Source organism: Heterodontus francisci, chromosome 37, assembly GCF_036365525.1.
Source record: "Heterodontus francisci isolate sHetFra1 chromosome 37, sHetFra1.hap1, whole genome shotgun sequence".
In the NCBI taxonomy this organism is placed as follows: domain Eukaryota; kingdom Metazoa; phylum Chordata; class Chondrichthyes; order Heterodontiformes; family Heterodontidae; genus Heterodontus; species Heterodontus francisci.
The window spans coordinates 13,862,815-13,875,684 of NC_090407.1; the positions used below are offsets into that span (position 1 = coordinate 13,862,815).

General features: G+C 46.0%; 1 protein-coding gene across 11 annotated transcripts in view; it reads left to right on the top strand.

The window, feature by feature from the left end:
* prdm16 (PR domain containing 16) overlaps positions 1-12,870 on the top strand; it is a 769,749-nt gene that overhangs the window by 482,797 nt on the left and 274,082 nt on the right. The gene's annotated exons all lie outside the window — the stretch shown is intronic.

A 12,870-nucleotide genomic window follows, 5' to 3' on the forward strand; every position in this document is an offset into this window, starting at 1 on the left:
TGAAACCTAAAGGAACTGAGCGGAAATATAAAGATAGAGATAAAAAGCCCCATAAAACAGTGAATGACATGCACACTAAATCCTACTCAATTAACAAGCGTCTCTCCATTAAAGCAATCTACTCTGGGATTATCTTTCATGGGTATTTTTTAACCATAGTCTTGAATAGGTTTAAATGAGACCATCGGGTGAAACTGTCACACTTTTACTAATGAAAAGAAATCAGTATCAGTGTCATTTTATTTGCTATTTTTCTCCCCCTCCTCTCCTGAAGGTCTTAACTCTGTACTAGGGTACGGCTGACAGGCTTACATCAGTGGTCTAGATTCTGGAGGCTAAGTCTTCAGGTTCCGTCAGGGATGGGAATGGAAGTGGGTGAGGGACAAAAATTCCGTTATCAGCCAACGTGCTGGTCTCCCAACGTCGTCCCCAGCGCCGGCGAGTTTCACCAGGGCGGGGGGTGGGGGGTACGGCCCCAGGATCCTGCACGATCCATTAACAACAGCAATTAAGATTATTAGAGCTCATTGAGAGCTTATTTAGAGGCATGTTCTGATTTTGACGGGGGTGCATGGGCTGCACGCACTGTCTGGGTCTGGGGCAGACCATGTGCATGGAGGCAGACACACAGCAGCGAGCCAATCATGGCTACCCCAAGCAATTAGGTGGGTCCCATGAAAGGGTGAACGGTGCAGAGGGGAACTTGGCCATTGACACAGAGGTGCCATTGGCTCAGCGCAGGTAGCAGGGAGAGTGGTCAGTAAGCACTCGGGCGGTGCAGTTAGTTGTCACCCTCCTGGCATCGCGCAGCCATAAGAGGAGGGAACAAGACTGCCAAACACAATTAGGGGCTATGTGAGCACATGGAAGGCAGCAGTTGGCAATGGGGTCACGACTCTCAGATTTTGGGTCCAGTGCGATGAGGAACAACATTCTCCGCAGGATGGGCAGAGCCCCAGGCATCAGGAGGGCAGAGGAGAGTGACGAGGGGCAGGAAGGACACAGAGGCCATACCCTCAGCATAGGATCTACCGTCGAAGAAGGAGCTATCTTGAGATGACCGAGAACCAGTACCACAGGAGACTGCAGTTCTCCAAGCAGATGGTCACAGAGGTCTGTGCCCTTGTCGCCAAAGGCCTCACACCTCGCAGCACTGTGCGCAATGCACTGCCAGTAGCCATCAGTCACATGGCCTTGAACTTCTTCGCCTCTGGCTCCTTCCAAGGTTCAGCTGTGGACCTTGATGGCATCTCGCAAGCTGCTGCACACCACTGCACCTCTGGTCACTGATGCCCTATTTGCAAAAGCTGGGCAGTACATTCAATTCCAGACAGACGCAGCCTCACAGGCACAGAGGGCAGTGGGTTCCACCTCCATCACTGGATTCACCCAGATTCAGGGAGGGTATCGTTGATTGCACCCATGTGGCCATCAAGGCACTCAGCAACTGGCCAGTGGGATTCACCAACAGGAAGCAGGAAGGGCTTCCTCTCCCTCAACATTCTGCTTCCTCTCGGTGTGTGTGTGCTTTCCTGGCAAGTGCCATGACTCCTTCATCCTCCACCAGTCCAGGCTGCCTCAGCTCTTCTCTCCACCTCACAAACTCCGTGGATGGATTCTGTGGCACAAAGGATACCCTTGAAGAGATGGCTATTTGCTCCTTTACAAGAGCTCAAGATAGAGGCACAAAATACGATATAACTGAAGCCATCTGTTCACTAGGACAAACATGGAGCAGGCCATCCACCTTCTGAAGATGCGGTTCCAGTCCCTGAACCGGATATGGCGCCCTGCAATAAACTTGTGCAAAGGTCCCGTTCCTTGTAATTGTCTGCTGCGTTCTCTATAACATGGCCCTCCAGAGAGGTGTGGACTTTGAATAGGGGGAGGCCCTGGAAGGACACAGCTCATCGGAGGAAGAGGAGGAGCAGTACGTGGAAGAGGAAGAGGTGAATGGGGAAGATGCAGAACACCAAGGTGTCCTGGCTGCACAGGGAGGTGGCCAGGCCCGGCGTGGAGCTTGAGCATCTCATCAGGATGCCATTAACATTAGGGATTATCTGATTCAGTCTAGTTTCGACTGAGCCACTCTGACCCAGGAGCAACCGCATGGTCTGGATCTCGCTCTGAGCTGCCTATGCTAACACTTCCATTGAAGATGCAGCCTGGAATATTGAAACCCTTACCACCAATAAAGGATACACATCTGCACAGAGGTTTCATCATCACCATGGATGGACTCTTGCTCACCTTCACCACTTCATAACCTCTTCTCTTGTCCCGCCATTCATAAAAGGAGGCTCACACTTTTGGTTTCATGTCTCAGTATTTACATGGTGTTCATAAAGGCAAACAATGCACAGTTTCAGGTGGAAGATTCCCCCAGTGACCCATTCAGTGCTTTATCTGACTTGGTGTCCTCCACTCTAAACCACTTCTACATGGTGCTCCCCTTGTGGCCTCAGTGGAAGTGGAGGCAGCCTGCTCACTTGTCTCTGCCTGCAGCTGGGATGCACGTGCCTGTCATCAACGTCGTGGAGGTGCCAATGGGGGCAACTCCAGAGGCTGCTGCACCTGCATCATTGAATGGGCAGGCTCCATCACTGGGCCCTGATACACAGATGCACCCTCCATCAGCGGGACCAAGGAGGCCGATGATGATGATGGCGCCACATGAGGGGTGGCACCCTTATCCTCCTCGGTGACAGCCTCAGCCCTTGGCTGGCACTCCGGATGGCTGGAGGGGAGTACTAGCTGGGACAGAACTGGCATCCTTTCCAAATATCCTTGTGCCATCAGTGCCACTCATTGGTCAAGGCTACGCTGTGTGGAATCATCGTGCGCAGTTCCTGCATAGACTACAAGTGCTGCCGCATATGGCTCACCGTGAGGTTGACCACTCTCTCAATGGAGGAGCTCATGTGCTCAAAGCCCTGAGACGTGATGGTGCAAATGAGCTCACATACTGCCTCAGGGAACTCCGACATGTGGGAGCACATCTGCTGCTGCTGGTCTAAGTGGAGCCTCCTTTCCTGTGACTCCTGAGGCCCTGCATCTGTGCCCAGCTAGTGCAATGCACCCCCTTAATGAATGCACATCCAGTCTCTAATCACCATTTCACCTTGCCCAACTTTGTCGTGGTCTGTGATCCTGCCAATGTCCATGGCTCCCTCCTCCATGGTGGTGATAATGTGTAGGTAGGGAATCCCTTCTCCTGTCTGGGCTCTCTCGTGGGCATCATAAGGCCATTTTTCCTGCAAGGACAAAAGAGAGGAAGAAAGGCACTGCTGGCCTCTATGGCCACTGCCACCTGCTCCTATTCATTATAATCTGCATATATCAGTACTGGCAGGTCCTCAGCAGCACTATGACTGTGAGGCATTCTGAGGGGTCTGTAAATGCCCTGGGTGCACACTCCTCCCATGTTCAGAAGCAGCATGTGCCCTCAGGCTCCTCAGCTGATGTGTTTCTGGAGGGTGAATACCCAGAGGCCTATCTTGAAGGTTCAGCATTGCACTCACCTTGCCAGAGGGAATCAGGTCATTGATCCTCTTCCTACACTGAACGCAGTTTCTATGCACCACACTCCGTCTGCTGACTGTGTCAGCTATCTCCATCCAGGAGGACCTCCAGATCCACATCCATGAATCAAAGAGCTGCCCTTCCCCAGGTTACAGGCCTCTGCCTCTCCTGAGACATCATTCAAACAGAAGGTAAAGCAATGAAACAGCAGATACAGTAATGTCTTCCATGGTTTGCTTAAATCGGGCCCAAACTTGCACAGTCCCATCTTCGATCCCACTCCTGCAGCCGCTAATTGGCCACCAAACCCCTCTCCAAGCCAATAAAGAGGACACCCCCGTAAAAATCAGAGCTGGTGACTGTTTCCCCGGAGGCAGGTTTGGGACCATGGAACGGTCCCAACCTCCGCTTCCTACTTCCAGATGGAAAATCTTGCCTTGGGCGTCCAAACTATGGTCATATCCAGTCCATGAAGTGCTGACCACTGTTTGTGTTTATATCTCTCAGGGGTTTATCCTCTTTGAATTTCATGGACTGGGAAGAGGTTGTTATCTTAAGTTCTGTTGCCTCATTGGTGGATAACTCAGAATGTCGCGATCTTAACAATGTAAGCCATATTTTAACAAATGGGTATGTGAATTTAACCTTTATATGGTGAATTACAGCATACTCTTCAATCACGAAGGCATCACAGCTGAGCCCGATCCTTGTTCTCAGCTGACATGCACGTGTCTACACTTTCCAGTAGGGGACACTGCAATGAATTTGGCCTAACCATCAGCCTCAAGAAAACGAACATCATGGGGCAGGATGTCAGAAATGCTCCATCCATCAATATTGGCGACCACGCTCTGGAAGTGGTTCAAGAGTTCACCTACCTAGGCTCAACTATCACCAGTAACCTGTCTCTAGATGCAGAAATCAACAAGCGCATGGGTAAGGCTTCCACTGCTATGTTCAGACTGGCCAAGAGAGTGTGGGAAAATGGCGCACTGACACGGAACACAAAAGTCCGAGTGTATCAGGCCTGTGTCCTCAGTACCTTGCTCTACGGCAGCGAGGCCTGGACAACGTATGCCAGCCAAGAGCGACGTCTCAATTCATTCCATCTTCGCTGCCTTCGGAGAATACTTGGCATCAGGTGGCAGGACTATATCTCCAACACAGAAGTCCTTGAAGCGGCCAACATCCCCAGCTTATACACACTACTGAGTCAGCGGCGCTTGAGATGGCTTGGCCATGTGAGCCGCATGGAAGATGGCAGGATCCCCAAAGACACATTGTACAGCGAGCTCGCCACTGGTATCAGACCCACCGGCCGTCCATGTCTCCGTTATAAAGACGTCTGCAAACGCGACATGAAATCGTGTGACATTGATCACAAGTCGTGGGAGTCAGTTGCCAGCATTCGCCAGAGCTGGCGGGCAGCCATAAAGACAGGGCTAAATTGTGGCGAGTCGAAGAGACTTAGTAGTTGGCAGGAAAAAAGACAGAGGCGCAAGGGGAGAGCCAACTGTGCAACAGCCCCAACAAACAAATTTCTCTGCAGCACCTGTGGAAGAGCCTGTCACTCCAGAATTGGCCTTTATAGCCACTCCAGGCGCTGCTTCACAAACCACTGACCACCTCCAGGCGCGTATCCATTGTCTCTCGAGATAAGGAGGCCCAAAAGAAGAACATTGGATAGTGATCAGGTTTGAAGGCTTGGCTGAGTTGACCCACCATAGTCCAGGGCATTGAACACCCAAAATGATGCCTTGGCAGACTAAGCATTGAACCTCGTCTTCCTAATCTGTATAGCTTTCTTCAACTCTCCATTTACTAAATAAAGCACTGAAGGAATCTTGTGAGAAGTACTTTAAAGGCTTTGTTACAGTTCCAGGGGCCAGCACCACTCATAGATTATGGGAAATGCAGTAACCTAGTGGTGGATGAGACTGGGCCCTCATCTTTAGGGATCTGGATGGTGAACAAAAGCAACAAGAAACAAAGCCAGATTACTGGAAATAAAAATGAAACATTCAGGTCAGTAAGCATTTGGAAGTGAAAAAACTGGTTACCGCTTGGGGTGACGCAAGTCCTGATGAAGTTTCACACAGTGGGTTATGACTGTGTTAAGGAGGCCACTTGAATGTATTAACCAGTGCAATAAAAATTGGAAACGGGGGCATTTAATCCTATTTTATTAAAGGGTAATTTACCCCTTAATTGCAGTTTTCTCCAGGTACCCCTTCTGGTCAAGAGGTTAGGCAGTTACTTATTTCTATGATCCTATGCTGCTCTGAAGCTTCCCCACCACTGCCTGCCCCCTCCCCATCATCACCTCACAAGGGAGTCACATGACTCTCACAGGGTCAGGAAGCAGGGTATTCGTTAAGTGGGGTTCACAACTACATCCCCGTCCCTGCAATATCGTGTTGATGTTCAGCTTTCTTTCATTTGTAATTTTAAATTCTTTAACAGTTTGGATAGTTTGAAGAAATGAGGCGAATTCCTCACCCAAGGTGCTGCAGCCTTGGAATGGTTCCCAACACTATGTGAAACAGAGGAGTGGGGAAATTAGCCTGGATTCCTGCACCTGATTTTCATCTGGTAATCGCTGCTGGATAATGGGTGCACATTAGGTGAAGAAAGGGTTGAGTTGGGCTTTGATACTTTCTAATAGCCAGCTGACACTCACTGTCTAGGCTCACATATTAAAAATATCTGCTCCGGTGAGGTTCTGGAGACTGGTCAGCACCCCAGCAGAGTTGGCACCTTTAGGGAAAGAGGGGAGAAAAAGCAGTAATGTTAGAAAAAATTACACTTTCTTTGTTAAACAATCGCAGTCCCATTGTAGTGTTACTCATGGTAGGTAGTGTCATGCCAATAAATGTATAATGTGCCGCTAAGATAAATCTCCGTTTTTCTCAGGCTCCAAAATCCAATTGTTAAAAGTAAAGACTACCTCGGGTCAATCAGAGTTTAATTGCTGTTTGGCAAAGATGGTAGATTGGAATGTGCTTGAGAGTGTGATGTGTCATGTGACGGATGTGCACAGGAGCAAGACTTATGTAGATAGCAGTGTGCAGCCTTATTAATGATGGTGTTGAATTATTTGAATGAATTTCCTCTGTTGCAATTTTAACATGATATTAATCCTTAGTTAAAATATACAATCATGGGAACACATTTGTTACTATAATCATGCAACATAATTTCAACTCATGTCTGTGTGTTTATGTGTCTATGTGCGTGCATGTGTCCATGTGTGCTTGTAGTCCGTGTGCACGTGTCTATATGCACACATGTGTTTAAGTGTGTGTGTGCATGTGTCTGAGTGTGTGTTGTATGTGGTTGTGTCCATGTGTATCCGAGTATGTATTTGAGTGTGTCTGCGTGTGTGTGTGTGTGTGTGCGCACATGCTCTCCTGGCTGCTGTAGGATGTCTGCATAGAGTACCACAATCCAAATACTGCGCCAGAACTCAAGTGACAGGGAGGGAAGGAGGCCAAGAAAGAAATAGTCTGTTGATTTACTCGCGTTACATCATTGCCTTCCCTTGAAGAGCCTATAAATCTAGCACTCCTTGTAAAAACAGAAGTTAAAAACAATCACTCGCTCTATGCAGGCTCCAGGATTCATCCACCCCTGAGAAAATAAAGCAGCCATTCACCTCAGTAAGCACTTGTTTCCTATTAGATTGGATACTCGGGGAGCCGGGGAGACAGCCAAGCCACCAAAGTTGTTACAATACGTTTTATATTTACCAGAACTTCAGATATTACTCTGCACATATATTGGGCCATTTAGGTTTAAATCTGTGTCTGCCCACAGGCAAGTTAAAGGCTCATTTTCAAAAGACTAACAAAGCTTATTTCATAGAGTTTTTTCAGGAGGTGGGGAGGAATCTTTTCCTCCCAGAACTCAGTCAATAAAACTACGGACAGCATTTGAAAGATGAATTAAAGAAACAGAATTGCTGATGCTAGTTGTGGCATGTGTTATATCCACAGTCTCTCTACAATTGGGAAAAGTTCAAATTTAGTAAAATTCCAATTTTTTTTGTCAATTGTGGGGTAAAAACCACACTGTGCCTTTCTTGGGACATTCTGGGAACACAGATCACAAAAGTCCACACCCAAAATGGATGTGACACTGCGGCGTATTTTATGATGTATATTCTTGGCTCATGCCAAGAGTGGTACAGTGGAATTTTTACTCCCTGAATTTCCTCTACAGGAGGCACTTTTATCCAGTGGGAGGGAGGCAACTCGTGGGTTTAGCATGAGGTTGATGCCGATTCTCTCCCACTGCCCCAACAAGGTTTTAAATTGGGGAAAGGCCAATTTTACTAAGCTGAGATGTGATTTAGCAAAAGTAGATTGGAAACTGCTACTCGAAGGTAAATCAGTGTCAGAGCAGTGGGAGACATTCAAGGAGGAAATGGAGAGAGTTCAGAAAAAATATGTTTCCAGAAAAAAGGGTGGGGCCCCCAAATATAGAATTTCCCCCCCCCCCCCCCTACCCATACCCCAGATGTCAAAGAGCATACAGAGCAGGATACAGCAAAAAAGGAAGCTTGCGTTGGATACCGAGAGCTCAATACTGCAGAAAGCCTAGAGGAGTACAGAAAATGCAAGGGTCATATTAAAAAGGAAATTAGGAAAGCAAAAAGAGGGTGTGAAAAAATATTGGCAAGGAAAACACGAAGATTTTTTATAAATACATAAAGAGCAAGAGAATAATTAAGGAAAGAGGAGGGCAGATTAGAGACCGAAAAGGTAACTTGTGTATGCAGGTGGAAGACGTGGGTATGGTTCTGAATGAATACTTCCATCTGTCTTCTCAAAAGAGGAGGATGGTGCAGACATTGTAGTTAAGGAGGAGGTGTAAAATATCGGATGGTATAAACATATTGTGAGATGAAATAATAAGGTTGTAGCATCTTTGAAAGTGGATATATTGCCATGCCTGGATGAAACATATCCCAGGCTGTGAAGAGAAGCAAGTGGGGAAATAGTGGAGGCTCTGACCATGATTTTCCAATCCTCTCTGGGGACAGGCATGGTGCCATAGTACTGGAGGACTGCTAACGTTGGACCATTGTTTAAAAAGGGAGGAAGGGGTCGACTGAGTAATTACAGGCCAGTCAGCCTAACCTCAGTGGTGGGCAAATTAATAAAAAAAATTCTGTGGGACTGTACAGATTAATAAAGTACAGCCAGCATGGATTTGTTGAGGGAAGTTCATGTCTGACTAACCTGATTGAATTTTTGAGGAGGTAACAAGGAGAGTCGATGAGGGTAGCATGTTTGATGTAGTCTACATGGATTTTAGCAAGGCTTTTGACAAGGTCACACATGGCAGACTGGTCAGAAAAGTAAAAGCTCATGGGATCCAAGGGCAAGTGGCAAGTTGGATCCAAAATTGTTTCAGTGGCAGGAAAGAAAGGATAATGTTCAATGGGTGTTTTTGTGACGGGAAAGCTGTTTCCAATGGGGTTCTGCAGGGCTCATACTAGGTCCCTTGCTTTTTGTGGTATATATCAATTAGACTTAAATGTGGGGAGCAAGATAAGAAGTTTGCAGATGATACAAAAATTGGCCGTGTTTTGATAGTGAGCAAGAAAGCTGTAGACTGCAGGAAGATATCAATGGATTAGTCACTGAGGCAGAAAAGTGGCAAATGGAATTCAATCCAGAGAAGTGTGAGATAATGCATTTGAGGAGCAGCACCTGATCCTTCAATGAGGCATTCTACAGCCTTGCGGACTGAGCATTAAGTTTAATAATTTCAGAGCATGACTGGCCATTTTTAATTTTTTTTATATTTTTGTTTTTTTATTTAATTTTTTTTAAGCATGTGCCTGTTTTTTCATGTGTACAGAGCTGCTAATTATTCTGCCATTAACACTCTCTCTGGACTAATGCTTGGTCTTTTACCACAAGCATTAACATGCTGTTTGCCTTTGTCCCATGACAGCTTTGTTATTTAATCTCTCCTGCCCTCTGCCCACTCACACACCTCTTTTGTTCTCTTCCCCAGCAAATCCCCCCCTTCATTTGCTTAAAACCTAATTCTTTTGCCAATTCTGATGAAAGGTCACATACCTGAAACATTAACTCTGCTTCTAACTCCACAGATGCTGCCTGTCCTGCTGAATATTCCCAGTACTTTCTGTTTTTATTATGGCAAATTCCTCTTCTCTGTTTCTTGCACACTCTGTTGCTGCAACACTGCCCTCAGGTCTGTCGTTCACTCATCATTGTCCAGCTGACATTCTCCAGACTCTGCACTAGCCTTGGGCAATGCCATGAAAGGTTGAATAGCAATAAGAAGAGTTTCACAAGAATGACGGCTGAATTTAAGTTTATAAAGCCATTGTACACCGTTGTTTATTGCGAGAGATGGCAAGATGAGAGTTTGAATTTCAACATAGAGGTTTAAGATGTAGAACCAACAAGGTTTAGATTGAGGAGACTCAGCATGTCTGGGAAAAACACAAAGTCACTCTTCTCAGTTTTTTTCTCCTTTTAACCTATTTTAAACAAAGTTTCTGTAGGCATGAGGGGTTGAATGTTATGAGGCTGATTTGGAGTGCGACATGCCAACATCCATTCTCTTGCGTGTTGTAGTTTTGACAGCATTTGAGTTTCTCCTGTAAGGAGACTGTCAGTGTTTGTCAGTCCATTTGACAGTAATCACCGCACTAGTATTACTGGGGCTATACTACTTCTTTCAGCACCTCGAGATAGAGTTGACAGCACGGTACTCTGTTTTGTCTCAGTAAGGTGGGTGTTTAGCAGCAGGCAAGGCCACACTCACTGATCGGGGCACAATGTGTCCTCTGTCTCTGTGAGAAAATAGCAGCTGACAAGAATCATCCTTCTTTCAACTCCCAGGCACCCAACTAAATATAGGGAAGGCCCGCTGTGCAGGTCTTCTGCCTGTTAACAGCCACATGGATTGAGTGGGGGTGGGGAGGAGGGGATAGGACGTGGGAGATCACTGCTCAGATATTCCCCGAAATTGGAGAAACAAATCATATAGCTATTACACAGTAATTATATTTACAATGGCAAGATGTTATATGACTACCCCCTCCCCCAACCTCCCTAGATTGATTTGGTTTCCGATATCAATCCCCTCCATCTGGGCTACATTCCGACAGAATAGAATGGGCTATGAAGAGCTCAAGGAGGTAGCAACAAGGGTATTTGTAACTTTGAAGGGCCAGCTGGCCCTATTGAATCATAGGCAGCTTTCTCCAGTAAAATATCTGGTCCAGGACAAGATCCACTTTAAGCACTGTGGAGTTCACACCAATCTGCTTTTCGTGGAACATTTTCTTGCAGCCCATTTGTACAACTGGCTGGTATGTTTACCAAATAGATGAGTCATTATTTTAATGTATAAAACTTTGCTTTGTATATAGAATTTCTAATTCCGATTCAATGGAAGGAAGCATTTGCAGATCTAAAAATAAAGCTCCTTTATCTGAGAGGCAGACTCACAGAATCCACAGCAGGATAGAAGGGATGGATCCAGCAGTGTGAATCTGACTAACGGTCTCCCTGAATTCCAATTAAAGCTGCATCATTATAAAAGCAGCTTGCATTTTCTTTATCCTTGTGTTTGAGGTTTGCTTTATATCTTTAAAAAAACACAGGTTTTATGGCTATGGTGAGTTAACTGTTCACAGCTGGGCAGTGGTTGTTATACTACAGTTGGCCTCAGTGCCCCTGAGTCAGGAGGGGAGAAGAAAACAAGCCAAGGTTCCTACTCCTAATCATTATCCAGTGACCTCCTTTGGAAAGTACGAGTGTACGGCGGGACAGGACAAGATCTATGCTCAGACACAATGTTTATCACAGTCAAATTGATTGTCAGCATTCTCTGTCAAGCCTGATGGTGAATGGCTACTTGATTGAAGTACGGGAGGGCTACTGGTGCTGACGCAGCAAAGACTCCCCTTGCCTCCCCTACGGGAATCAATGCCTTCAGGGGAGGAGGGGAGAAAGTTGGTAAAAATTACCTTAAATCTACTGTAAGATGCTAATGGTTAATATACACTGCCCACTGGCGATGGGTTCTGCCCTGCATAACCTTCTCAAGATCAGTAGATATTTTGAATTCAAAAGGAACGTGCTGCAGGACAGCAGTTTATTCTCTGCCTTTCATTCCTTCGACTTAAAAGGGACATATTTCCAGTGGATTTTAATTTACTTTATTTGATTGAAACTAAGATTTGTATCATTCTAGAATTGGAATTTCTGCTTATTTATGAAGCCATTAAACCAGCACTTAGCTTTTTTTAGAATAAGTTGAGTCTGAAACTGGCACTGTTTGTTATCATCATTCAAACACGTTACAGGTTGTGACAAGTTCCTCTGCCTGATATTTTAAGGCAGGTGATTGACACTGGGCCAATGCTTAACGTGCTGGACAAAGAGATTTGATCCGAAAGTGTTAAGCAATCCACAGTAATATTGCACAGTGCGATTTCCATTATTAAATCAGGGTTGATAGCTATTTTGGACTGAAACAAATTTTTGCATTATAGTCAAATCTATCTATCTTTGGCCTCCTTATCTCGAGAGACAATGGGTAAGCGCCTGGAGGTGGTCAGTGGTGTGTGGAGCAGCGCCTGGAGTGGCTATAAAGGCCAATTCTAGAGTGACAGGCTCTTCCACAGGTGCTGCAGAAAAATTTGTTTGTCGGGGCTGTTACACAGTTGGCTCTCCCCTTGTGCCTTTGTCTTTTTTCCTGCCAACTACTAAGTCTCTTCGACTCGCCACACTTCAGCCCCGCCTTTATGGCTGCCCGCCAGTCTGGCGAACGCTGGCAACTGACTCCCACGACTTGTGATCAATGTCACAGGATTTCATGTCGCGTTTGCAGACGTCTTTAAAGCGGAGGCATGGACGGCCGGTGGGTCTGATACCAGTGGCGAGCTCGCTGTACAATGTGTCTTTGGAGATCCTGCCATCTTCCATGCGGCTCACATGGCCAAATCAATATAAAGCAAAAGAAATGTGTACACATCTGATATCCCCAGCATGGGACAAATTGCTCTTTATACAGAAGGAACTTGGTTTGAAGTCATTTTTGTCGTTTAATTTTTTTTTTAAAAAGAAAAGAGTAAGTTTGTGCAAGTTATTAAGTTCCCCAAAGAGCCAGCTTGTTCATCTTGTGAAAAGGGTAATGTAGGAATCCAAAACAGTAAAGTCAACAGTGTACAAAATGGGGTTGCACGTGCTAAGCTGCAGGGCATTTAGTTGTCATTACGATTTGGAAGAGGTCAGGCCGTACCCAGTGTGTCTGCTTGAAACGATTTGAATGTACCAACTGTGTTTACTTTAACTG